Raw genomic sequence first — 26,977 nt, forward strand, 5'->3', positions numbered from 1 at the left:
GTATGTGTAGGTGTCTATATACATGCGTGTGTGTGTATGTGTTTGTGTATGTGTGTTGATGTATGTATATGTGTGTATGTGTTTGTTTGTACATGCGTGTATGTATGCGTGTAAGTGTAGGATATTGACGCAACCTGGAGATGGCTTTCGTTATAAGGGCAGCATCGTGAAAGCGATTGGTCAACGGTGATGCTGCAGTGGGTGCTGGCGGGAAAATAAAATCATAGGACATCAAAACAGTCAAATGAAAGCAATAAGCAATCGTGATTGCTCAATAAATAAAAGGTAAGGCGGACTCAAACGAAATCACCGTGCCTCAAAAAGATAGGCTCTGTCTTGTGCACAACCCTCCTCAGTGGTGGATTTACAGGCTTGGAGGCCCGGAGCAATCCTCTTTTTAAGGGCTTCTTTGCCTAGTCTATCTCAGAACTATGTAAAACATTTATCATGGAATTTTTGATTCCTCTTCGAAGTCCCTGTGGTCGAGGGGGCCCCTCTCAGTTGTGATATTTGGGACATGGTAAATCCGCCTCTGACCATCCTCAAAACCTTTTCATTCGTGTAGACAATTTTAACCAAACAAAACATTTAGTTATTTATAGCTTTCGATCTAAGCTAACTTGGTCAGAAATATTTACAATTTGTTTCTGTGTTTTGGATGAAGGTAAAAAAAAAAACGGGATTGTAATGTGACATCCAAAGCTTTATAATGTGCCATTCATCAGGATGTATTTAGTACATAAAAGCGATGACGCAGCGCATTATTTGATTTTAAGTGCCAGCAGTTTTTTTGCTTTCCTAGTCTTCGATTTAAAAAAAAAATCACAGTTACCTATCCGTCATTCTTGCGTTTGCTGCTCTTAGATGCTCATTTCTGAGCAATGTCGAGGGAGCGAAATAAGCGTATTGGATTCCTGTTACAATCCAACCCGTTTATTAAAATATCGGTTAAAATAATAACCCGCTTAATGTAACAAATTCTCAATGCACCAAACCGTTAGAATTGGTCATTTTGATTCCAGGTAATGGGAATGTCCCACTAGTTGGAATGATTTTTCATGGCTAATTGGCTATACCTTTAAGGAACTCGTCTATAGCTTCTTTGGCGAGCGTGGATCCGTTCTAGAACTAGAACCAGGAGGACAGGCCGACCTATGCGACATTTTGGTTCAACAGAGCTTTGAGACCAGCCTTGCTTAGAATATTTGAAAGTTCGACATTGTAGTCGCTGGTTGCGACGTCGTAATGATAACTGATGTGAAGTAGAGTAAAACACCATTTTCAGCAAATCTTGCAAGATAATTTATTTTTTGAATTCAATAATAGCTCATCTGGAAATGTTTCCATTAAAAAAAACATTGCATTTTCATACCTCAGTTGTTATAGGTCTGAATGAATGAAATCTTCTCCTTAAATAGGCTAAAATAGTCACCCAACAAACAAGCCAACATGTCCGGAGTTTTGGCGCCAGTTTTCATCTACGCGATATTTTTACACATACTAATGGTACAGGGTGTCCAGAAAAGGACTCCCTGGTTTCAAAATTAAGTATCTCGAAAACAAAGGACGATATTGAAATAAAATAAGCGGTATGTTTATTGTGAAACCCATAAAAATTATATACAGGAACTTGTAAATTAGTTTTAAAAAGTTCCAACACGTGGCGCTGCACGCTGTAATTGCATTAAAAGTCTCCATGAATAGTGCTGCGAAGAGGTTGGACTATAATTTCTAGCGTATATGTAAGCATATCTGAGAGACTAAACTACTGCTGAAACAACAAACCTCTTCACAGCACTATTTATGGAGACTTCTATTGCAATTATATTGTGCAGCGCCACCTGTTGGCAGTTTTTCAAACTAATTTCCGTATTCCTGTATATGATTTTTATGGGTATAACCAATAAACATACAGTTTATTTTATTCCAATATCGTCCTTGGTTTTCGAGATATTTAATTTTGAAAACAGGGAGTCCTTTGCTGGACACCCTGTATCACGAGTATAGTTTTGGAACCAAAAAGCTTACATAAGTCAGCTCCCCATATATAGTGACCTTTGAGCCCGAAGTCCTAACAGAGCAACGTAGTCAAAGGGGAAAATGACAACTTCAACTCCTGAACTTTTACGCTTCCGACTCTGACTTTGCAATCCTGGTAGCTGCCGATTAACGTCTAAAGAATGTTTAACAAGGAAGAATCTGATTACTAGTTATTTTACTAGTTTTTAATTTTTTTATACTTATTAATAATTGATTTAGATGCAAAGTGTGGCTCTGTAAACTTGATGCTTGACCTTGAACGAGTTCATTTATATTTGGGTTGAAAGAGGAGAAACCACGCGATTGGCTCGACACCTACAATCATTGTTTCAAAGCTTATGCGCTTTCATCGCCCCTATTTTAACAAAAAGAATCGTTTAAGCGTTAGTGGATTGGAAGTCGATTTATCATAGTCAAACTATTATAAATTTTTTGTTACATCAACACAGCAGACTTGTCAAGTAAGGGAATCAGGGGGAGTGATTGATGCACCCCCCCCCTCCCCCAGCTTTGAGAAATTAATAAATTAATGGATAAACATATATGTGGGCGTGGTTTTTGTTGTTTTTTGAATAATATATATTGGTTCCATACCCTTCGACCCCCCCCCCCCCAAAAAAAAAAAAAAAATTCTGAATTGACGGGCCTGCAGCGCAGCATACAAATACGTGAACAAGTAATTAAATTTTCCCACTCCACATTTTGCTTTGAAGTCGGTACAAATAATTTTAATAATCTACTAAACTAAAATGAATAAACGCTTATAAATGTAATTAAAAAAAACAACATAAAACATGGGAAATAATGAAAAATGAAAATAATAAATAATAGAAAAATGACTTATCCTTAAGCAGAAATTCTGTCTTTCTAAATCAAACTTGACTCTTTCCAGTAAACATTTTGCAAATTGCGCTTCTCTTAACTCATTCTGAGATAGATAATGGGGAGTGAAAATCATCCATCCGTGATCAATCTCGTTAACTTAAAAATTCACAATCATGGGAAGAGATTAAAAAATCCTATAATCAAAGCAAATGCATAATAATTATTTCGTAACTTTTGATTTTCTTTCCGAGTTTCATTGCTTTTATCTTTTATTTTCTGCACTTATCAGTGGAAAACCTTAGCCCAATTTCCGGCGCTTTCTTTCTTCTTTTTTTCATTTCGCAACAAATGATATTTTGTTTGGCCAGCTTGATTTCTTCATTTTGACAGAAGAGAGTGAAGTAGAAAACTCATTATTTTATTCATTTTCTTTGTGTTTTCTGCTTTTCTTAGAGTCTCGTACAAGAAACCAAGGAAAAAGAGTACAACTAACTCTTTACATAACGTGAAGCTGTCAACTGTAGTGTTTAAAAGCAGAACAATTTAACTAGTTTGCCTGAAATTGAAATGTTACAGATTCCAAGAGAAAATTTCTTAGTTTACTGAAGTGTTTTACGGGGTGTATATAAAGTGCTGCACTGATTAAGAATATTTACTTTAAAAAAAAATTATTTAAGATTTATACTTTTTTTTTCTCCTTTTTGATCTTTACCTCATCACAAGGGCGCCCATATGCAAAATTTTAAGGGGGGGGGGGGGGTCAAAAATTTTCCCCATGGTTTAGCAGACTATTTTCCCCATGGAAACCGATTTCAGTACAGATTAGAAATATTAAAATTTGACATTTTTAATAATTTATTCATTAAAATCTGGAAAAGAAATTTTTATGCATTTTTGCAAAGAAAAAAGCACTAAAAGCAAGGAAGTTCTCATTTCTAGAGGGGGCTTGAGCCCCCTTGCCCCTCTATATGGGAGCCCTTGCCTCATCAAATTTGTTCTCCATTGGTATATTGTTAGCTGAATGCATGCAGATGGTGCTACACCATAAACTGAAAATGGTGAATAAGAAAGAAAAAAATTCCATGGGATTTTAAGGGGGAGCCCCTAGAAACTGGCTTCAACACATTTGAGCAAATCTAACGTGACAGCTTATATCTATACAAGGGCTGAGCCGAATTCTGGCTGAGCCAGTGTCTAGAGCAGAGTTAAAATCGTCTGAAATCACAAAGCAACGAAAAGTGTACACGCAAAGTTTAATAAAGCTGTGATGAAAACTTTTTGAGGTCTGTACCAGAGTAAAAAACAACGAACTTTTTTTTAAAATCAATCTTCTTGATCAATTCAAGACTTTATAACTATCCTGTATAGTAAATCTTTGAATTAGATTTCAAAGGAACAGCATGATTCATTATTTCATCAAAAAATTACAAACTACCAAGTCCTGATGCTGATATGCACCCTCACACTAGAACACCTCCACCGTCCTGATTAACTGATCCAAATAAGTTCTTAAGATTAAGTTCCTAATTTTTCATCTACTTACAGTTATGCAACAATTTAACCAAAAATGTTAAATTCATTTTTATGTGTAAGTAAGACGTGATTCTAAAAGGTTTTTAGCTTATTTATCACTGATTTTGAGACGAAAAGCGTAAGCTTTCTGTTTTTCGCACGACTAAGAAAATTTCTGCTGGAAGAGATCCCATTTAATCCAGCTAATCAGAGAACTTGGCGAACAATTTTAGGAGAAAATTAAATGCAAAATGTTTAATTTAACTCTGCAGAAACTTTTACAGCACTCAAATGTGTATTTTTCATAAATTTTTTAACTTTAAATCTCCGATCACGTTTTGTCAACTTTGCCGGTTGACCTTTTCTTACCTTGTTTTCGGTCCGATTCCATTCTTTAAAGCATTTTATCAAGCACTTTACTATACAAACAAATAAATTAACTAATTTAGAGACATTTCAAACCAATTTATCACTACTGTGGGAAAAAAATTTAAATTTTGAATGGTGTTTGCGGTTTTTTACGATTACCAGCCATTTTACAGTAATAAGCACAATGCTTAGGAATAAATAAACAAAAAATTAAAGCCAAATGACTTATAAGGGTCAACACAATGCAAAAATATTAATAAAACGGCATATGATAATTTTAATCATGAATTTATTCGAAAATATTTGAGTGTACGATGACTTTTGTTGCGTGTTATTTCTCTGTCTCTTCGTTTTCTGATCCATTTCAAAAAGAAGATCCGTCAATATTTTGAAAAAAAAACCAATCGGTTGTATTTAGAATGACATAGGAATGATGTGAAAAAATATTGGATTTCATATTCGAATTCAGTTTCGAGTTATTTTGGTTTTACTAAAAAATTTCAAAGTGTGCGAACACTTTTGGGAGCCACTGTATTTACATTTTAAAGAAGTGCAAGACTTCCCGTGAGTTCTCATGCGAATTCAAGTCTAGGCCTTTCCATTTTGCTTCTGTTCGTTAGTGAATTTTACCGGTTATATGTTAAACTTTTTTTTTTTTTTTTGCTGCTGAAAAAGTCCAACCTTTTTATGAGTCCATTGTTGTAAATTGCACTTCTTTATCACAAGTGTTTCCTCAATTTTATTATTTTTTTAAAAGTTGTAGCGAACTTTTGGCTTACTCAATAGTAAATATGCACAGTATTGTAATTAAAACCCCAGTACATTTGTAAAAATATTTGTAAAAACTGACATTGAATGGCGTTTGACAGCGAGAACAAAAGGAAGAGAACATAAAATAGCGTTGTTCTATTTCACGTTTTACTGTTTATTTTTATTTGCATATAAGATTTACTCCTAGTTTCGCTGACTTTTAAAATTTCCTTACTTAAATGTATCAAAAGTTATGATTGAAATTGAAAAACAGGAAGGTGGAAGGAAATTTCGTGTCGGCAATATTGGGGAGGGGGGGGATTTTCCTTCAAGAAAAGCTAAAAAGTTTTTCTCCGTGTTTTTATTCTCAATTTAATCTGCATAATTTCTCTAAATAGTAGTGGCAACAGTTAAAAATAATTTTACTATCATTCGCGTTCTAGTTCATCTTGTTGTTTTGTGTTATTTTCTTCATTCCAAGTGTGTGAAATTTTACTTGTTTTTCTGTGTGCGTTTTTTGTACGAATTCTTTTGAATTCTATTCATACAGTCTACTAATAAATCGAATTTCATTTGGTGAAACTTTAAAGTTTGTTATTGTGATGGGGTCGTTTCCGAAGATTTAAAAGTATTTTTTTCTGGAAGAGCATGCTTAGAAACATAGGATCTGACCATTTTTTAAATATTTTGACAAAGTTTAATATTTAAAAAAATATATTTTAATCGGTGCGCAGATTCAATTTCATTTTTTACGATTCTGCAGATAATATTAGAAATTCACTGATGCCGTTAGCGCAAACACAATATTTAATTCGCATCTTCACTCACATGTACTGGCAACTATATGGTTGATAGCAAAGCGTAGAGTGCAATATTTAATTCGCTTCTGAATTATCATAAGCTGGAAACGCGGTAGACAGTAAGCGTAAGCATTCAGGGCGCCAGTGGATTACGCACCAAAGTTCATCACTTGTGACGTCATAAAGACCGCTTCTTGTTTAAAAAATCGGACATATTAAAAAATTAATAAAAAATTAAATGTTGGTAAAACGAGTATTTTCTGGGTCCATGTTATTTTATTATTATTATTATTTTATTTTTTTTCTCATTTTATCAACTTCAGTGACTAAAGTAGTACTTTTGACTGTTGGAAAGAACCCCATTCTTATGAATTCTATTCTTAAAGTCCACTAATAAATCGAATTTTATTTGGTGAACCTTGAAAATTGTTATTGAGAATTCTGTGCTTTGATTTATTCTATTCATCAAATATTACGCCCAATATTAAGGCCCAATTGCATTTCTAAGTTCACGATAATCGTCACAAAAAGCAAAATTAATCTCAGAATCCACTACAACGGACAAACAATACATAACCGAACGACGTAACTTCCAGTTTTACGGGAGCATTAGATTCACAACAATATTGCAGTAATGACCGAAAACTACAGGTTTTCCAAATGGTTCAACTTTCAGACCTTATCTTGTCACGTTCAAGCATGCGGAACTGATGACATTGTCCACAAGTATTGTAATTTAAAACGAGGTTGGCGTTAACATTTTCTTTTTCTTTTTGCTGTTTCCGTATCTTTTTCATGTATGTCAATCGCTACCATTTCTTATCTGTTTGCACCAATAAAAATGATTTCTTCAGCTCTTGTTTCTGTAATGTTGAGAAGGAAAAAGTGTTACCGAACGCTTTTATAACCCATGTGATTGTATTTATTTTCTGATCGTGACATAACTGGCTTACTGATTTTTAAAAGCGGTGATTCTTTTGATTTATTTTTGTCGTGAGGAGCTTCCGTGGCTCTGCGGTAGAAACTTAGTCTTTTAAGCCTGAGGTCGCGTGTTCGATTCCCGCCTTTGACCCGGTTGTTATTTCTTTCTCGTGGGTTGAAAATCTTTCCTGTGTATGTCCGGAGGCAAGGCGCTTTTATGCAGTCCCCTATGTATGCGAAGCTGTTTAGCTTCTGTATAAATAATTAAATACAACAGCCAGGTCTCGACTATGAGTTTTGAGCATACTGGGAACGAACTTTACTTGGTGCCCCCTGGGGTGATCATCGGAAAATCAGAATTTGAAACTGGAGCTGGCACAGATAGCTGAAACTATTAATGAAACAAAAATATAAGCAAGTTCGTATTTAAAATTTAATATTACTACGCACGGACTTTATTTTGAACGTATTATTGTTTGAACACATGAACTCAAATTATCAAAGAACAAAATACAAATTTAATTGGGGTTATCTTGGACCTGGGTGAGGTTAGCAGACAATACCCGTCCCTCTCGCCAGATCAATTGAAGGCCTGTCGCTATTTCTGTACCTCAGAGTCAGACTGACGCAAGTCCAAAAATTGCGATTTTCCGTTTATTAGTGCATTGTATGTAGAAGCCTATTCCGCATCGAGCCATGTGAACCTAATTCTTTAAAAAAACGAGCTGATGTGTGCATCACATGAATTCTTTTTTACTCCAATTTAATGTCATTTCCCCATTACTGGCAATTTTAATGTGATTCAATAGTTTACTCTCTAAATATCACCAACAGCGGCCAAAATAAAAGATTTAAAAAAAGAAAATCGCCAAGTTGCCGACAAAACTTGGCGACCAAAAGATTGGCGATCTATTTCCAAGTGTCCGCCAAATTATAACACCATTTGAGTTTACATCGAAATTAACAATGATTTCCCCCCAAAAAGGGGCAAAAGACCCCTTTAGAAACACTCGAGTGCAACCGAAAGGAGAGGTGCACAACAAGACCTCACTAGGAGTCTACGTACCAAATTTCAACTTTCTAGGACTTACCGTTCTTGAGTAATGCGACATACATACGCACGTACGCACATCCGCACATACATACGTACATACATACGTCACGAGAACATTCGTTGTAATTAACTCGGGAATCGTTATTATGGATATTTCGCGTGTCTATACGTTCTTAGGCACTTATCTACGTGTGGTCGAGTCGAAAAACAAACTCAATATTCATTCGGGGGTGAGGAAAATGGAAATTAAGGTCGATTTCTGAGTGAAAATTTTTTCGCGATTACAATACTTTCTTTTTTGTAAAAGGAAGTAAAAAAATCCTTTTGATTTTTTTACAAGGGTTAAAAGAGCGCGCGTCCCATCCTTTGCATGCGCCAGAAAAAAGTTTTTCCTCTCTCCTGTAAAGTTATCGTAATATGACTTTCGTCCTTCTGGCTCTGACCTCTGAAGTACAGATTTGTCTTTTCCAAGTTACTGACAAAGCACACTTCAAGTTACTTTCAATATCTTTTTCGGATGTTTGACTTGATGTATACTAATGTTGAAAGTCCAGATTCAAAGAGATATGTCCATGAAAACTGCTCTAAAAACCTAAGAAAATGGTGATTATGTCGTAAACATTTACATGTCACCACAAAATTGAGCAAATAATAGTTATACTTTTTCATTACATTTTTTTTGCATTTAACAACCTGTTAACCCCCTCCCCCTCTCCGGGATGAAACTTGATTTTGGATTGGTTAAAACGTTTCAGAATCATACCACACCACGCCAAGGAAAGCGACACAACTAAAAACAAAAAATTTAAAAAAAAACCACCTTTGAGAAAATCAAGGTTTTACGCAGTACTAGTTTTACGTAGGGATTGCAATACCGGACCAAAAATTCAATACCGGTATTCGATGTTTCTAAAACGTGATACCGGAATACCGGTATTAATACCGGTATCTGAAATTTCGCAAAAAAAAAAAAAAAAAAAATACTTGAAAACATATTGTCTTGTTACCACATTTCGTAATTTTGTGCAAAAATTGTTTTATTTATGAAAACGTATTTTGAACAATTATAAAGTGAAGGAAAAAATATCATACAAAAAAATGAATAATATAGCAAAAGACATAATGCATCTATTGAATTGTTTCTATGCCTGGAACTCATTTTAGTGCTCAGCTTTTCTACAGTTGAAAAAATTCCTTCTGAATTCACCCAGGTCGGTGGTACTGTTAACAATGCGCGATGCAACCCCTCTTAGATGTCTAGAAGTCCATCATCTTCACATATTTCGGTCTCTTGCGTGTTATTTAAATCCTTGTGTGTGTGTTTGTGAGAGAGAGAGGGAGTAAGTGTGTTTCTTTTTTATTGTGAGTATTATTATTATTATTATTGTTATTTAAATTTATAGCTAGATGTACTTTTTTTCGACTAGACGATATTTTTCTAATATTAACATAATTTTCTCTTGAGCAGCAGTGGTTTGTGCTTGCTTTTTATTAGCTTTTGGTTTGAAATTTACAATAAACTATTATTAAATTTGATCTTGTTAGTTTATCTCTTTCGTTTTCGCTTTCTTTTCAAAATTCTTTGCAAAATTATAATTACTGAAATATCGGAAAATATGTTTCAGTTGATTATGCTTTACCTCTATGTAAATTTTCAAGGCACTATATAATTTCTAAATATTATCTTGCCAAGTATAAAGCCAAATAGCGAGATAGGACAACGAACCAATGCTGGTGACAACAAATTACCATTTGTTATGCTAACAAGAAAAGTTTTTGTCAATTATTAAAAAAAAAAAAAAAACGAGCTGATGTATGAATCACATGACTTCTTTTTACTCCAATTTAATGTCATTTTCCCATTATTGGCAATTTTAATGTGATTCAATAGTTTACTCTCTAAATATCACCACCAGTGGCCAAATTGAAACCAGATTGAAAAAAAAAAAATCGCCAAATTTGTTGCCAAGTTGGCGACCAAAAGACTGGCGATATATCGCCAAGTGTTCACCGAATTATAACACCACTTGAATATCCATCGAAATTAACAATGATTTCCCCCCAAAAAGGGGCAAAAGATCCTTTTAGAAACATCCGAATGCAACCAAAAGAGGAGGTGCACAACTAGACCCCACTAGGAGTCTACGTACCAAATTTCAATTTTCTAGGACATACCGTTCTTGAGTTATGTGACATAACATACGCACATCCGCACATACGCACATACATACATACGTACATACGGACATCACGAGAAAAGTCGTTGTAATTAACTCGGGGAATGTCAAAATGGATATTTCGGGTCTTTATACGTTCTTTGGCACTTATCCGCGTGTGGTCGGGTTGAAAAAAGAAAAAAACTCAACATTAATTCGGGGGTGAGCAAAATGGAAATTAAGGCCGAATTTTGAGAAAAAAAATTTTTCGCGAGTACAATACTTCCTTTTTTGTAAAAAAAAGTAAAAAAATCATGAAGTATCACTGCAGTTGATGGTTGAATTAGATTGTTTATAGGACAGATGCATTCAAAATTACACTCAAAATTAAATTGTAGAAAAGGGAAAGAAAGTGATCAGGAAAATGGAAAAAATAAAACATAGTGCACAAAAGCCCACGAAAATGCGATTCATCCCACTAGTTCATGACAATATCACTTTGCAATCTTTCCGCTACTTTTGTTTAATCATATTCTATTAGTTCGTGCTTTTGAAGCCAAATTTTTACATCAATAGATTGATTTTGGTTCTGTATCATGGGAAAAGTAATGTACATTTAAAACATAAGTAAGCATTTAATAAGTCAAATTGAAAACTGTTTAATCGAAGCTATTTATTATTTTCAGCTAATAACGAAAATACCGGAACTTTACCTCAGCAAACACCAGTATTACTACACTGTAAAAATGATTCAGAAACATTCCTGGAAAATAATGGGCAGCTGATGTGCCCAATTTCTGCCAGTAACATATCTTGGAAAATCCAGGGATGTTTTCCGCTAAAACTGAGTAACCTTCCTGATACTATCCCGGAAGCTTCCTGAAAAATTCACAAATCTTCCCGTTAAAGGCCAGTCGTGTCTCTGGAAAATTAGACTAAACATAGGAAGGTATAATATAACAGCTAGGCATCTTCCTGATTTATCAAGGAAGTTCCAAGAGCATTATTGCAAACACGGCCAAAGCTAAGCCAGAATTGCAAGTAAGTAACGCGAATTTTACTCGCGCGCAATTCTTGCAAAGCAACGTAGTTCATACTAATCGCTCACTTCGGAAGCTTAATAAGCATGTACGGGCCGTAACTGAACGGAAGCCGATACATTTTATAAATACACTCAGTTAATCTTTAAACTGGGAGCTAAAAATATTTTTCACAACAGTGAAAAGTGTGCATTCGTGCAACTTGTAGCGATTCAGGAAACATTTTGAGTGTTGATTTTTCCAGGAAGTGGATAAAAACCATTAAAATCCTGAAACGTAACACAGAAATACCCAGTAACGTTTCTGATTTTTTTTAGTATAAATTGCAAAATTGCTCGAAATACCGGCATTCGGTGCATGGGCGGATTTATGGGGGGGCAGAGGGGGCAATGCCCCCCCCCCCCGTTTTGGGAGGACTTTATGTAGTAACAACACATCTTCCAAAAATTAAATTTTTTTTTTCTTTTTTGAATATTTCAGAAGGGTATGGGTGGATTTATAAGGGGGGGGGGGGGACATACGGGGCAATACGCCCCAGTTTTGGGAAAACTTTATATAGTAACAACATATCTTCCAAAATCTTGAAACAAAAAAATCATGACTTTTTTTATTGAATAGTTTAATGAAAATGAAGAGAAAAGCGAATGTCCTTTTCTGACGTTAGAAAAGAAAAGGAAAAAAAACCGAACATTAAATACAAATAAAACAGCTGTCCCTGGGGTGCTAAAAACTTGTCTAAATTCACTATTTTGGACTGAAAACCATTTGGGCAAGTATATGAATGAGAATATAGGCTAAACGAGCTTTACATTAAGCTGCAACACTTATAATAATTGACGATTATTTTGACAAATCAGAACCTAAAGCAAAGGGTTCCCATTCTCGCTAACAGAACGATCTACTTGTTATGATTTGTGTCCACATTTCAAGTATATTTGTGCATAATATTTATGTTCTTAGTAGATTAATTGGCCCTTTAAGAAATTCTAAAAAGCATAGTTTTTTTTTCCTTCTCTCTCTTTTTTAAGAGAGAGAGAATAAATACTATCGCAAACTGAATAAATTTCAGTTATCCGAGTGTTCTGATTAAATGAATCTTTTTACTTAGAGGGAGAGTACAATTTTACTTACTTTATAAATACTGTTTAAAATAAGGTTAGTCATAATCATTTAAGTCTAAGTGAGTCAGTTCTTGCCATTATTGAAATCTAAATAATTGAGTCATCAAAAGTTTTGAAAAATTTTACTGAAATTTTATAAAAGTCTATAAAAACCTAACAAAGATTGGTAAAATCGTAAAAATCCTTTTACCGTAATAATTGACGAATTTTCGTAAAAATTACAAGAAATCAAGTAAAAATTTGCAGGTAAGAGTGAATTACAAACAGGGCCAAATTTGCCTATAAGATAAACAAGCTGTCGCTTAGGGCCCCTGCTTTGAAGTGGGACCCTAACTCCTCAAAAAAAAAAAAATCATGATTCGTTCCTTAAAAAATAGAAATTGCTTAAAAAAACTAATTTCATTTTTAAGTGCTTGAAAACCTTGAATATTTCAAAACGTGTGACTACAAACCTTAAATTTTAAAATGTCTAACAAATGGTAGAGGGGGAGGAATGCCAAAATATGTCAAATTCAGCTCCTTGCCACATCCTGTATTAAAAATGTAAAAATCATGGTTCTTACGTTTGTAACATTATTTGAAATAATCTGTTGTGACGCATGTGTTTCATATCTTGCTAGTTATTCAATCCCGAATGCAGTAATTTGGAAATTCTTTTGTATTGATTGCTTTTATCTTACTTTTTCTGCATATTGTCTATCTGTTTAGCACGGGAAAAAATACACAATATACTACTTCTATTTCTTTTTGTTTTCTGCCCCACTTGCAACTGAAGAAAAGTTGCTGTCATGAGAAATCTATGGTTACTTTTCTTTTTTAAATTTAAAATAGCTGTTTCTCAGTTAGAACAGGACTGTAAAAAATTACAATCAAGTACTAAAATATCAGAGACTGGAAAGTACAAATGATGTGCGTTAAGTAATTTTATTTATTTTATTTATCCTAGAGTCCTTGAAAATAATTAGATAAAACTTCGAAAATCCTAAGCAAAATGGTCTCCAATTACTTCTACAGCATATTGTTGATCTTTTTAGCCAGGAAAAAAAAATGATACACTACCTCTATTCCTTTTCGTTTTCTGCACTCTACTTATAATTAAAAAAAGGTTGTTGTAATAAGAAATCTATAGTTTATTTTTTCTTTCAAATTTAAAATGGCTGTTTCTTACAAAGTTTGAACTAAACTGTACAACTGTATAATCTAGTTATCAATATCTATGTCTATCCAATTAACCTCTATAAGGCTTCAAAATGCAGAATTTTATATCTATTTTACAAAATTTCCTGCGGAGGAGAAACCCCCGGCCCCCTAAAATTGGAGATATTCTATTTCCCACTTAAAAGGGAGCCCTGCATCACTCTCTTGATACCGGCTCCCTCTCTTAAGGGCAATTCAAAAAGGACAGCATGAAAACACACATTAATCAAAACAACACACAAAAAAGTAAAGCATGGACTTATGCATCACAGGAAAAAGACAAAAACATGGGAGTGGGGGGGGGGGGAGCAAGAAAAATGTTGCAAAGAAAAAAAAAATCCTGCCCCCCCAGGAACTCAGTCCTAAATCCGCCTATGATTCGGTGTACCGGTATTGCAATCCCTAGTTTTACGCGTTGTAGTCTCAAATATTATAAGTCGCGCAAAAATTATAGTGTGATGTTTAGTGATTAATTTCTGTTGTCTAAATGAATATTGCAGCTCAAACATTTTCCACCTAAATTACGAAATTTCAAGGATGTGTCACTGTTGATTATAGCGTTGTTCCACGACCTCGCACCAGTTATGTAAAATTACTTTGTGGGAATGTTGTGGCAAGAAAGTAATTTAAATACTAAATCAATAGTTAGTAAGTTTTCCCCAAATTTTGAGCTGTGCCACTTTCCTTGTCGGGATGCGATATGGTAGGTGATCAAGTTATAACTATTCAGGGTTGTATGGCTGCAGGAAGTACCCTCATACTGTCTGACCATCGATTACATGGAAGGGCTAATATCCGATTTATATTCGGAAACGGACGTATCTATTAGTTTAGAGGGATGTTAGTTGGTTTGTTTCAGATGTGCACTTTTGCCTCTCTATTATTTAGCCTCAGTTTCGTAACTTCACTCTACTTTTGCAGCTAAGGAATGAGGATGACATTTTGATACGCTTGTCTCAACAGCAGAAAAGTAAAAAGTGGTCATTATGTAAGCAACATCAATGATACTTTTATACACAATTTTTGAAATCAAATCAGATGATATAAGGGAGGAGAGGTTACTTTTACATTTACATGCTGTTGCGTCATTTATAGGATTTTTTTGGCTCTTTGCAAATACGTACTTCTTTTGCGAGTAGGTTTTCCAGGAATTTCACAAATCGGTCTTTTTCTCAGAATTTTTTTTTGACTCAGTTTCTTTCTATCTACCACAACTCGGTGTACATTACGGATTGGACAACACGATGGGTTGTTCTATGCTACACTTGGGCTCTAATATCATCCCCTTTCGTTTGGCGGATTAGGTCAAACTGACCCTGCATAACATTCTCTATCATTATTTTCTGACACCAGTCAGCAATTCGTTGAAATTCCCAATCAGTTCTACTTACTATAATCATAATTTTGGTGTGTATCACAACTACCATCTGTTTTGATATTTTCAAGAATAACGGCCAGCGTGGATTTCCTACACGTGGCATAAAAAACGATCGCTAAAAATTAAATTAATAGCAGTCATATGTACAAAACATATGTATAGTACATGAAGGGGCAACGAAATAGTGTGGTGTTCAAAAGGGTGCTACACGTCAAAAAAGGTGAAGAAACCCAGTTTTATAGATGTGAGGTAAACACACCAGTTGACTAGGGTTTAATAGTGCTTCAGTAGTGGCCACTTCAAAATTTATAGTTGAAAAAATAGGATTCCAGGTTTCGCAATGGATTCAAACGTGCAGGTGCGCATTTGATGCACTTTTGAATCCACTGGGAAACCTAAAGCACTATTTTTTCAAATATGAACCTTGAAGTGGCCACTACTGGTGTGTTTACCTTAGCTTGGCACCTTCGTGACTTACCTGGAAAGCTCCTAAAGAAAATGCGGTCGAAGGTAAGACAGAATTGAAGCAAAAGCCTAACAACTTATTGTGCCTGCAAAGCTAAAAAGATCCAGAGACTACGTTTCACCTTTTTCTGGGGTTTAGGCAGGGGCGTCATTTCAGCATTTCGTTTGGGGGGTCAAGTTTCTTGAACATGAATTTCCTCAGAACGGTATAAAATACATATTGTTTTTCACAAGAACTGATAATTAAATGGTTTTAATGTTAAGAATAATTAGGTTTGTAAAGAACAATTAAAATTTTTTCGACCGAAGCTTTGAATTTATTTTGTTATACGTTATCTCACAAAATATCTTGTTACTAGTTTTTATTTTTTAATAAAGTTTTAATCTGCTATTTTTGGAGTCAGGAAGAACAGAAAATTTTGTAACTATAGTTAATCAATATCCAATGACTTAATTTATTGCCAGTATATCTAAAGAGGAAGGTCTTGCTTTGCCTCATTGCGCTTCGAAGGCAATTCTCTAACCTCCTGAGACACGCAAGTCAAAATTGGTTGACGTTCAGTTCTCCTACAACTTTCTGGTTGTGTGCGTAATTTTTTACACCGATGAAGAGGCTCCATTTTTGTAGCCTTGAAATAGCTATATGCTGTATTTTCGTGTAAATTTGTGCTTTATTTACATCGGTTTTTCAATTTAATCACGGAAGTCATCTTTCAAATGACTGACCTGATTGAAACAGTCAAAAAACAATGGAAGAAAGAAAGTTATGTTAAAAAAGCACATTTCCTTTAGATTCCTCTCTTTAAAATAACCAAGAAATCTTTTTAAATAGGCTAGTATTTATTTTGTGTCATTAAAAAGTATAATCACAATTCACAAAACAATTCTTCTTCCCTCATGCTATTACTTATAAGTGTAATATTTTCTTTTTCGCTTTCTATAACCGACTTACATAATATTGAAGTTAAGACCAATAATAAATATATCTCATTAAAATCTGTCTCAATTTCTTGAGAAACTGAATTGATCAGTTTATTCAAAATATTGATTTAATATTTTGACTAAAACTTCATCTGGGTTTTGTCACCTCTTCCACATTGGCATACATTAAAAACTGTTACGAAAAGTTCTGTCACAAAGTTCCACACCTGGTTCAAGAATGCATTAATGCGAAAATTACTAAGAGTTTCAATTGTCAATCCAAGAATTAAGATAAGCGGATTAAAATTTTTATGATAGAGTGTAGCATTTATCAAAAAAAAAAAAAAAAAAAAACGCTCCGCAGTATAAATAAAGTAAACAAAAAATTCAGACAAAGGCATACATATTAAAATGACATCAAATTTTTTATCAATGAAAAGGTCGCCATCCAGTAATTCTTCCAGGGGGCTTTTATAACTTTTGAAGACCATCTTGTGTCACTCGGAGATTGTCAAGTAAAGAGCCTTAAGATACATTTGTTGATGTGAAAGTATTTTTTGATGTGAGATGTTTTTCAAAAATAGCATATCTTTACAAAAAGTTCCCATAAAAGCATATGATACACCGAGTTGCTAAAATGTGTTTCTAGTACATGGCGTCAATGAACACTTACTAGCTGAACATTAAGTTATAATATAAGCATAAAAATTTATGTAAAATGACATGGAATTTACGCGTAAAAATTGCACAGACTCTACACTGTACGGGTATATCATACAAGATGCTCCATCATAACATAGATTACTCAATTTTGAAATATTTAACCCATATGAAGCGATTACTTCTTTAGTTAAGGCAAACACTTATCCTCCATCAGTTTTTTCTGTTCTGAAAATTCAGGCAAATGATTTTCTAAGTTATCTAAATTGAATTTTACCATTTTATATTATTCTTAGTGAAAATTTTGGGGGTGCAACCGCCCCCTCTCGCACCCCCTATTTGCCGCCCCTGGGTTTAGGCAATCTGGAATAATCGTAGACGAGCAGAAGGCGAAATACTCAATAAAGAAGTTGAAAAAATGTCCACAATGGTTGTTAAAAAATTTTTTTTGTCACAACAGGAGAAGTCGGCGTTCATGAAACGGAGGGGGTCGGGATTCGGGAGACCTTTTCACAAGTATACTCGTTTCAGGAAACTGGTGGAAACATCAGAAATCCCGGAAAGTTGCCCAGAAATAATCTGTGACGTTTCAGAATTTTTCTTATGCTGTAGGTCCAACGAGCTCCCACTGTACTTATGCAGAGTGTTGAAAGTGCAAGAAGAATTCGCATCAATATTGTATTGACTAAACTATTAAGTAACAAAACTACAAGATGACATTAAGGTACTCCTTTTTAGAGGCTGTGAGATTTTTCGAATTAATATAATTCACGTTGTCTTTGTATGCAGTCTGCCATCGTTTAATGATATTTTCAACCACTGCATCATCTATTGTTCTTAATTATCGGAGCATATCTCCTTTCCACGAGTTACACAATTCAGAACATTATATGGTTCAGTATTGAACTGGTGCGAAATGTTTTCGAGGATATCCACAAAACTAAACCATTTGCACATATTTAATACTCTTTGAGAAATGTTTAGGAAATAATAAATTTCATCCAGAGATATTTTAAACGCCTGTTCAAGCGTATTCTATGCACTGAAAATCGGATATGTCTCAAGATTTTTCTTATGCCTATTTTTGATCATTGTATTTTAATTAAAGTTTATGTTCCTGAAAAAAGAAAAAAAAAATTTGTGGGTCATAAAACATTTTTTTGGAAGAAAAGAAAAAATATGTGTCTTCTAAAATCATTCGAAGAATCCACGGTAAAATTTTTAACGAAATCAAAAATGACATGTATCTGACCTGCCTGACTCTTATAAAAACTAGCTCTTAAGTTTTTTTACGGAATGGATCACTGTTAGGTGTTTTCGCATTGCTCGATCTTCCGAATTTTCGCAAAAAACATTTCTCTGAAAAATGCCAAGGAGTATTTTTACGCCTTTAAAAAAACTCTTACTTTATCTCTGTCTAAACTACTCTCAATGTACGGTTTTTTGGGAAAAGGTGATCGTGATCCATTCGATAGAAATATGGAGTTAAATTTGACCTGAACATTTCAAACATAACGTAAAGATAGAAATAAAAAGGCTTTCTCTGTTGTATTTTATTTGTTTAAAAAAAACTCAAAGAAAATTACCTAAAAATTAGTGAACCAATATTCAGAAAGAACAAAAAAAAAGTTAGGTACGCCAGAGAGAGATAGATGTCCCTCCAAACAGATAAATAAATTTTTAACACAAAGCACCTACAATGCTTTGTGAAAATTCACTGATATAGAAAGATGACTTTTATAGAAAGATTGCTTCGCATTTACAGCTAATCGAAGCCAAGTAGTACGCAAGAAATTTTGACTCGAAAATTGATAGTTTTCAAGTAAGTGTTTTTTTTTCCGAATGTAAGAGTATAAAGTTTTTCATGCAAAATTTTACAGCACATCAAAGCTAAGGGGTGCATAAAATAAAAACTAGTACAAATGATAGAAGAAATTCGTTCTTTTTTGTTGCAAAGGATGGTAATAGTGCCCCAGGAAGATACTGCTATAGAGTTAAAAGCTTACCCGTTGTTCGAACTTTGCACAAGTCATAGACTCAAAACTTTTATTTTTTCACTTACATTTTGTTTCTCGCTGCGTCGTTTGGTTTGAAGCAAAAGAACTATTTCCCGATCTGATGTCTACAAGCAACAATCTTAAAAATCGAATAGATGCTTCGACATTCCAAATATTTGTCTCATCTGTTTTTCGACAAGAGATGGTAATAGTTGTAGACTCGAAGATGCTGCTATGGCAGCTTAATTTAAACAAAGCTGACTTACGGTTTGAACTTTGCACGAGATTGTTTTGTCACTTACATCCCTTTGCTTCGTGCTGACTCATTTGGGCAGTAGCAAAAAATTATTTCCCGATCTGCCAAATTTACAAGCTACAATCTTTAAAAAAAATGAGACAAGCTTTGACATCTCTACATAGTATAAAAACATAGTTTAAAATGAAGTCCCCAAAAAGCGTCTGTGTGTTTGAACTCGCAAAACTCGAGAACTACCCGGCTGATTGTGCTGAAATTTTCAGTTTGTTTCTTTAAGTCGTGAAAAGGTTTGCAGACCAGTTCGAATAAAATTCGATAAATAGTTCTTTTCTCATTCCAATTTACGTCCGATTTTCACATAAATTCTCAAATATGGGGGTGAAAAATTACTTGCATATATTAATATTACATATCGTTAGAAAAGGTGGAATTTTCCGCGTTCTACGCAATTTGTTTAAATGCTCTAATTTTATTACAGCGGTAGTTATTTGCGTTTTTAGCTCGAATTTTTTTATGCTTAGCTGAAATTTAGGCACTACTTTCTTCATTAAATAAATCAATAAAAAGGGGAGGAATTGTCCCACAGCTTTCTTTTTGACGCCATTGGAAAAAGCGACCTTTTTTACTTCAGATCTAACTCGACCTATGGTCGAAAAAATAAGCTTTTATCTCAAAAGGAAAAAAAGTTACAAACCTTTTTAAATCAAGTTTAAGAAATCTCGATTCCATTCAAATTGTGAACCATTTTCTTTCGCATTTTAATTCCTTAAACTTATTTTATTTTGTGTTTCCATTGTTACGCATTTTAAATACATCTTTCTGGATTTAATTTCTTAAAAGTGTTTTAATATCAGTCTTCATTGTTTGGAAGGGAAATCATGATGTTTTTTTTTATTAATTTCTAACGCCTGATTGTTGAATATACATCACTTGACACAATTTTTATTTTCAAGGTAGACCGGGCAAAGCCGGACAACGCAGCTAGTTATAAATATTTGTCTCATCTGTTTTAGGGTAAGAGATGGTAATAGTAGTAGGCTGGAAAATGATGCCATGCAAAATAAATTTAAGCAAAGTCTACTTATGATTTGAAGTTTGCATGACTTTGTCGGAAATCTTTTATCTCGTCACTTACATTCCTTTGCTTCCCGCTACCTCGTTTGGTTTATAGCCAAAAAACTCTTTGCCGATCTTATGTCTGCAAGCTACAATCTTAAAAATTAAGTTAAAGCTTCGACATTCCAAGTATTTGTCTTATTTGCTTTTTGCCAAGAAATGGTAATAGCAGTAGACTGGAAGATACTGCTACGCATCATAAATTAGATAAAACCATATTGGTTTGAATTTTGCACGAGTTTGACTCAAGTATTTTATTTTGCCACTTACATCCCTTTGCTTCTCGCTGCCTTATTTGTTGTAACATCGGTATTATTTCCCGATCTGATGATTATTTCCAGATCTGGTGGATACAAGCTAAAATTTTTAAAAAATTAGAAAAGTTTTGACATTAAAAACATTTGTCTCATCTGCGTTGTGGCAAGAGATGGTAATAGTTGTACACTGGAAGATGCTGCTATGCAGCATAAATTAGATAAAACCACAATATTCAGTAAGTTACCGCCCTATAGCCAGGGCTAAGGCAGAAATACGTGAAATACACCGCCAGCTCAGTCATTTCCAGCCGAGGACTGCAGTTTCGTGCTTATTAGCACTCACAATGGTTTGAATTTTGCACGATTTTGACTCAAATCTTGTATTTTACCACTTACATTCCTTTGCTTCTTGGAGCCTCATCTGTTGTAACAAAACTACTATTTCCCGATCAGATAAATCTACAATCATAAAAAATGAGATAAAACATTGACATTCCAAATCTTTCCCCTCTTTGTTCCCATGGAAAGAACAGTTTATCTTTTCTAAACAAACTTCCATGTTCCACAGGTGCATAATTGGGAAGATAGTGAAAGCGAAACCGGAGCGCAACAAAGCAAGTTCACCGACCATTAGTGAAATCAAGAACAGTTGATCTTCGTGTAAGATCTCAAAAACCTGTTCGTTCTGCTTCATCGATAAAGGCAGGAATCTTAACTTCACTTTCCATCTCGCTGCAAACACAATGGAAATCTGCTGCTGTCTATTAACTTCGAGATAGGTTGGATGTCCTAAATTTGCCTCTATGGGGCTTTGCGCAATGTTTAACGGGGGTGGGGGGGGGGGAGGGAGTTGTTGCAGTACCACACCCTATTGACCTTCAAGTGATATGACAACAGTGGAAGAAACTAGTGCAATATGTTAAATGAATTTTGTAGCAATTTTTTTTATTTGTCCATGATCATGCGAAGGTATACTTCAAGTCGTTTGGTGCTGTTCATTATGTTTTTCTACTTGATCCCAATTGTTGAAGGGGAAACACAATGGCTGATTTTCGGGTATATAAGCTCTGCATAGAACAATTATTTCAAACACCTTTGTGATCTTACTTGCTAGTGCGACTCGATCTTTAGCTGGGATTTTTTCCAACCATGAACACCTTTTCGGTAAGACCGGTCAGTTTTATTGTTATTTTTTAGACAAATTTGAAGTAAGTGCTTTAAAATTTTTCTTTGACATAAAAAGTGTGCTAGGGGTCATATCTCAACCCGACGGCGGAAGTGATACAGCTTAATTTTTTTTAAAGTACTAGAAAAACAAAATTAAATGTTTCATGAAGATTTTTTCCCCCTAGAAACATTCATCAGCAACCATCTTATTGGTGATGACTTTCGCCAACGGAATGGTGATTTTAAAAACTGGTGGTTTGTAAAAAACATCATTACACACATACACACACACAGACACACACGTTGGTGAAAGTATCACCATGGTTTTCAAAAGCACCATTACCGTTACATTTTCCTGTCAGGAAAACAATACGCCAAAAATTAAAGCATATGAGGCAGTGAGGGAACATTCATTAATTACGTAAGGGTCCCGAGGGGGAGGAGAGGTTGGAAAAATCTCTACGTACCCTTGCTTTGGAGGGAGAGGGGTCAAACTCATTCTTACGTAATATTTTCCATGTCGGTATTTTACATTAGAAATCGCGCGGTCACGTGATTTGGCAGAGATTATGTTACATTTGCGTCTGGAAGATAAGAAACGTGTTAGGATAAGATGTTTTTCATTTGTTTTACAAAGAATGAACAGTGTAAAATATAATAAAAGAGTCGCAATGTGTATGGCATGTTTTATTTTTAATTAATATTGCATCCAAAAAAAATGTCGAAAAAACATTCAGTCTAGATTATAACTTTTCAGTGAATATTTCCTTACGCAAAAGGTTTAATTTAATAATGTGAATTTAACAACGATTCCAGTGATGTAACGATTCCAAGATTTGTTATTTTATCATTTTGAAAAACGAAATGGAATCTTACGTAAGAATAGGGGGGGGGGGGGGGTGAAAAATTTAACGTACCCTTACATGGGGGAGGGGTGGTTCAAAAATTGCCAAAATCATCATCATCCTTACGTAATTAATGAATAGCCCCTGAGAAGCAAAGGGATGTAAGTGGACACACTTTCAAGTTTTGAGTAAAACGCGTTTAAAGATAACATCCTAGGTAGGCTTTCATTGACATTTTTTTTCTAAATCTGGTTACACAGCAGCAACTACCAGGGCTACTAGTACCATCTCTTCCCCAAGACAGAGGAGGGGTTCACCTACTATTTGTACTGGTTATCTCCAAATTTTTAATATTGCCACTTACATCCCTTTGCTTCTCACTGCCTCATATGATAACACCGTCAATTTTCAGAAGGTTCATTTGTTAATTAATTCATTTACATTCCTCCATTTAGTAATTCACATATTCATTCATTCATCCACATATTTTCTTATTCATTCACTATTTTACTCACTCAATTATTTTTCTTCATACAGTAGTTAATTTATTTGTTTAACTATTCGCTTATTGTGTCAGTATTTCTTTTCATATATTCATTCAACCTTTTACTTAGTACTGATTCATTTGATCAAAAATATTTTTTTATAATCGAATAGAAAATATTTCATTAGAAATTTATTTTTCACTTTTGTCCCATGAAAAATAAAATGAAACATTTTCACTTTTTTTTTAAAGCTCAAATTTACTATGAAAAAAAAATTCAATGCAAGTTTTATCGCTAATACAATGTTCTTTCTTTATGTACTGTAAACTTCAAAACAAATTTCCAAATTGCTCAATATGAAAAAGTTCAGTTGTCTTAACTTTGTCCCTGTAACCACTTACCCCCATTTTCTCCTACTTGTTGTTATAATGAGTTTTATTTACAATTTTATTTCAGATCAATTTAGGTGCTTTTTAACTTATTTCTTCTATATCGTAGTCGTAACTTTTTGATATAAACTCTATGTTGTTGATGATTATTTTGCTTATCTGATTTATTAACTGGTTAAATCAACATAAATTCACTAGTAAATGACTGATAGGAATGTAACTATTGTCACTCGTAGTTTTAAGAACTGCTAACTATATTGATATTAAATAATTATTCTGGCTTATTACGATTTCCAAGTGTTGAAAACATATTTAATGCAGCAGTGTTTTGTCGAGAATTGAATACGAGGTTTTGAAAATTAACAGAAACAGATCATACAAACTGTTTCGATAAGTTTGCCGAAAAATATCTATTTAAAAAAGGATCCTTTCACTTTAGAGGGAAAATAATATCTACCTCTATGATGCTTTAAAAAAGTGTCAAAGTAGGTTTATTCTTTTTTTTCTTTTCTTTTTGCGTGAATAATATACATACATTCTGCGTCATATTGCACTAAAACTTTACACAGCTAACTTATATCCGACTAATCACATCGAAATAATTTCATTCATAGTTGCATTAGTTTTGTAGTGTGAGTTAAAGTTTAGTTTTCTATGTCTCATATGGAGAATCAAGTAAATCGCAATTCCGTGCTATCTTCAATGTCAAGCATGGATCATGTTGCGCAGAATAAGTTTGAAAATAACATGAATAGTTATTTCAATAAATAATTTTCATACACAGTTTTACTCTCTGTATTTAAATAAAAATGTGTTGTTAAATTCGGGAAAAAAGGCGTGACTTTCCAAAAAAAAATAAGATATGACTTTTTTCTTTCGAATGTTTATAGTTATTACTACTACAATGTTTTTTACAAATAATTATTATTATCCATGATAGCAGTAGAATCATTTGTCTTAGCTCAACAAAATAACTCAAGATTGATTATTCTTGAGTAACTTTAAATGGCAATTATGAATTAATTGTGATGCTGCATAAATATGTTTTATGTCCTGCTAGTATGTCCTCCACAGTGCCGGTATGTCTGAAGCCGAGCGCAGTATTTGGAATGTTCTGCTTAAGGCATCCCGCCCACTCTCGTCCTTCAAGGCTTGTATATAAGTGCTGGGATATAAATTAAGATCAATATCATTAAAAATTCGAGAGGAATCCAAATTAGCGGGAAGTTGGACTAGATATCATCTAGTTGTCTCCAAATATCAAGAAGTTGCCGAAAGTGCCTGCCAATAAGTTGCCGCTTGTTACTCTTAATTTCTGGTGCAATTTTCTGGTTATAAGTTGATATGCTGCTTTTTTATGCTTTCTCTTTGTTACATGATGCAAAAATATAGTACAATAAAACCTGTAAAGTTGACCACCTGTCTAAGTTGATCGCTTTTGTCAGGAACGGAATTAGTCCTATCTTATATAATGAAGGAAAACCTCTGTAACTTGACCACCTCTCTAACTTGACCACCTGTCTATCTTGACCACTAATATACACCAGCTTTGGTTTGGAGTATTGTAAAAAAACCCTTTGTAAGTTGACCACTAGGCAAAAGCATTAGATTGTACTAAAAGTTTCATCAGTTGTGCCTCAAATAAGTAACCAGACATTTTAGAAAAACCTATAAATATTTATGTTTCCATCGGAAAACATTGGGCTCATGTTAAGTCTTAGAAAATGCGCAAAAATTCAACAAGGAGGTATTTTGTTGAAAAGCAGATTACCACGGTTACAAATGTACAAGAAAAAATCAAATGAAGAATTTGAGTCACTTTTGACTTGTTATGAATTTTTAGGAATTGTTAATATCAAGTAAGTAGTTTTTCATAAGCAATGAGGGTTTTTTTTTTTTTTTTTTTTGATCAGTTCACAGAAATTTTAAATTTGTATGATACTTTACGCGTCATTCTAGTAAATAATCTCTTAAAATATTTAAGCAACATTTTTTTTTATTGTTTTGAAGTAATGTTAAACAATGACAGTGAGTTTAAAGTATTCCAATTAGTTAAAAAATGAATGCATGGGACAAGAAACGACAAAAAAAAAGTTTTCATTACTACCCTCTATAAGTTGACCACCTGTCTAAGTTGACCAACAAAGTACTGCACCGCAAGTGGTCAACTTACACAGGTTTCACTGTACGTCTTAAATCTATCTAGTGGAACGTGCTTCCCCCCCCCCCCCATTAAAATCAAGTTTCATTGAGACGATTGAACTCAAGTTGGGCATTCTTTACAATGCTCAATATTAATCCAGTTTTACTGTCCGACCACGGATTGTATGAAAGGCAAACATCCGGTTTACAGGCAGAAATGGGCGCATCTATTAGTTTTTAGGGATGTTAGCTTTTGCAGATATATGTTAGCCTCTAAATTAAGCATAGTCAAATTCAAATGATCGGAACATGCGTATCAAATTATTACTTTTCTTCCCCATTCAGATAGACTCGTCTTAACTGGACGTTTGACAATTCCATACAATCCGTGTTTGGACAGTATCTATAACTGTTCACTATTATCATTGTTATTGTGTTTAATTTTTCCCTTATTTCACAGATCATTGTTTTCGGACTCTTGTCCATATTCGCTTTTGCATGTGCCGATGGACACGGATCCTTAGTAATCCACCATAAGCCCGGCCATCACGGATATGCCTACCATGGAGGACATGGAGTCAGCACACGCTATGACGTCAGACATCACGGTTACGGTGGACATGGATATGGTCACGGATTAGGTCATGGATCCGGACATCTTGGAGGATTAGGCCACGGATATGGTGTTGGTCACGGACTTCTTGGTCATGGGCATGGCCTTGGACATGGATATGGATTAGGAGATGGATACGGTCTAGGACATGGATATGGTTTGGGACATGGCTATGGTGTAGGACATGGCTATGGCGGAGGACATGGATATGGCTTGGGACTTGGACATCATGGATATGGTGCTCATGGTCTTGGTCTTGGACATGGGCTGGGACATCATTTGTAAAGGGAGAAGTTTTGTTCAAGAAACAATTGATTAAAGGTGAGGCCAAAGAAACGCCTTGGTAATAATTTTCTATTTTTCGTACCTTATATTTATGTTACTTTTTCTGTTTCGAAAAATATTTCTCAAAATAAAATCCATAACGGAGAAGCATTATATTGTAAATTATATGAGGGAAAATTTTTCTTTTTTTAAAAATAAATATACAGTAAATTCTGC

General features: G+C 34.3%; 1 long non-coding RNA gene across 1 annotated transcript in view; it reads left to right on the top strand.

Annotated features, from left to right (window-relative positions):
- The window catches only part of LOC129226641 (uncharacterized), a 132,166-nt gene extending 105,705 nt beyond the window's left edge, over positions 1-26,461 (top strand). Inside the window, exon 3 of the long non-coding RNA XR_008580811.1 lies at positions 26,324-26,461. This is a non-coding gene — a long non-coding RNA (uncharacterized LOC129226641). The remainder of the gene's footprint in view (positions 1-26,323) is intronic.
- The last annotated feature ends 516 nt before the right edge of the window (positions 26,462-26,977 follow it).

This window comes from Uloborus diversus, chromosome 7, assembly GCF_026930045.1.
Source record: "Uloborus diversus isolate 005 chromosome 7, Udiv.v.3.1, whole genome shotgun sequence".
In the NCBI taxonomy this organism is placed as follows: Eukaryota; Metazoa; Arthropoda; class Arachnida; order Araneae; family Uloboridae; genus Uloborus; species Uloborus diversus.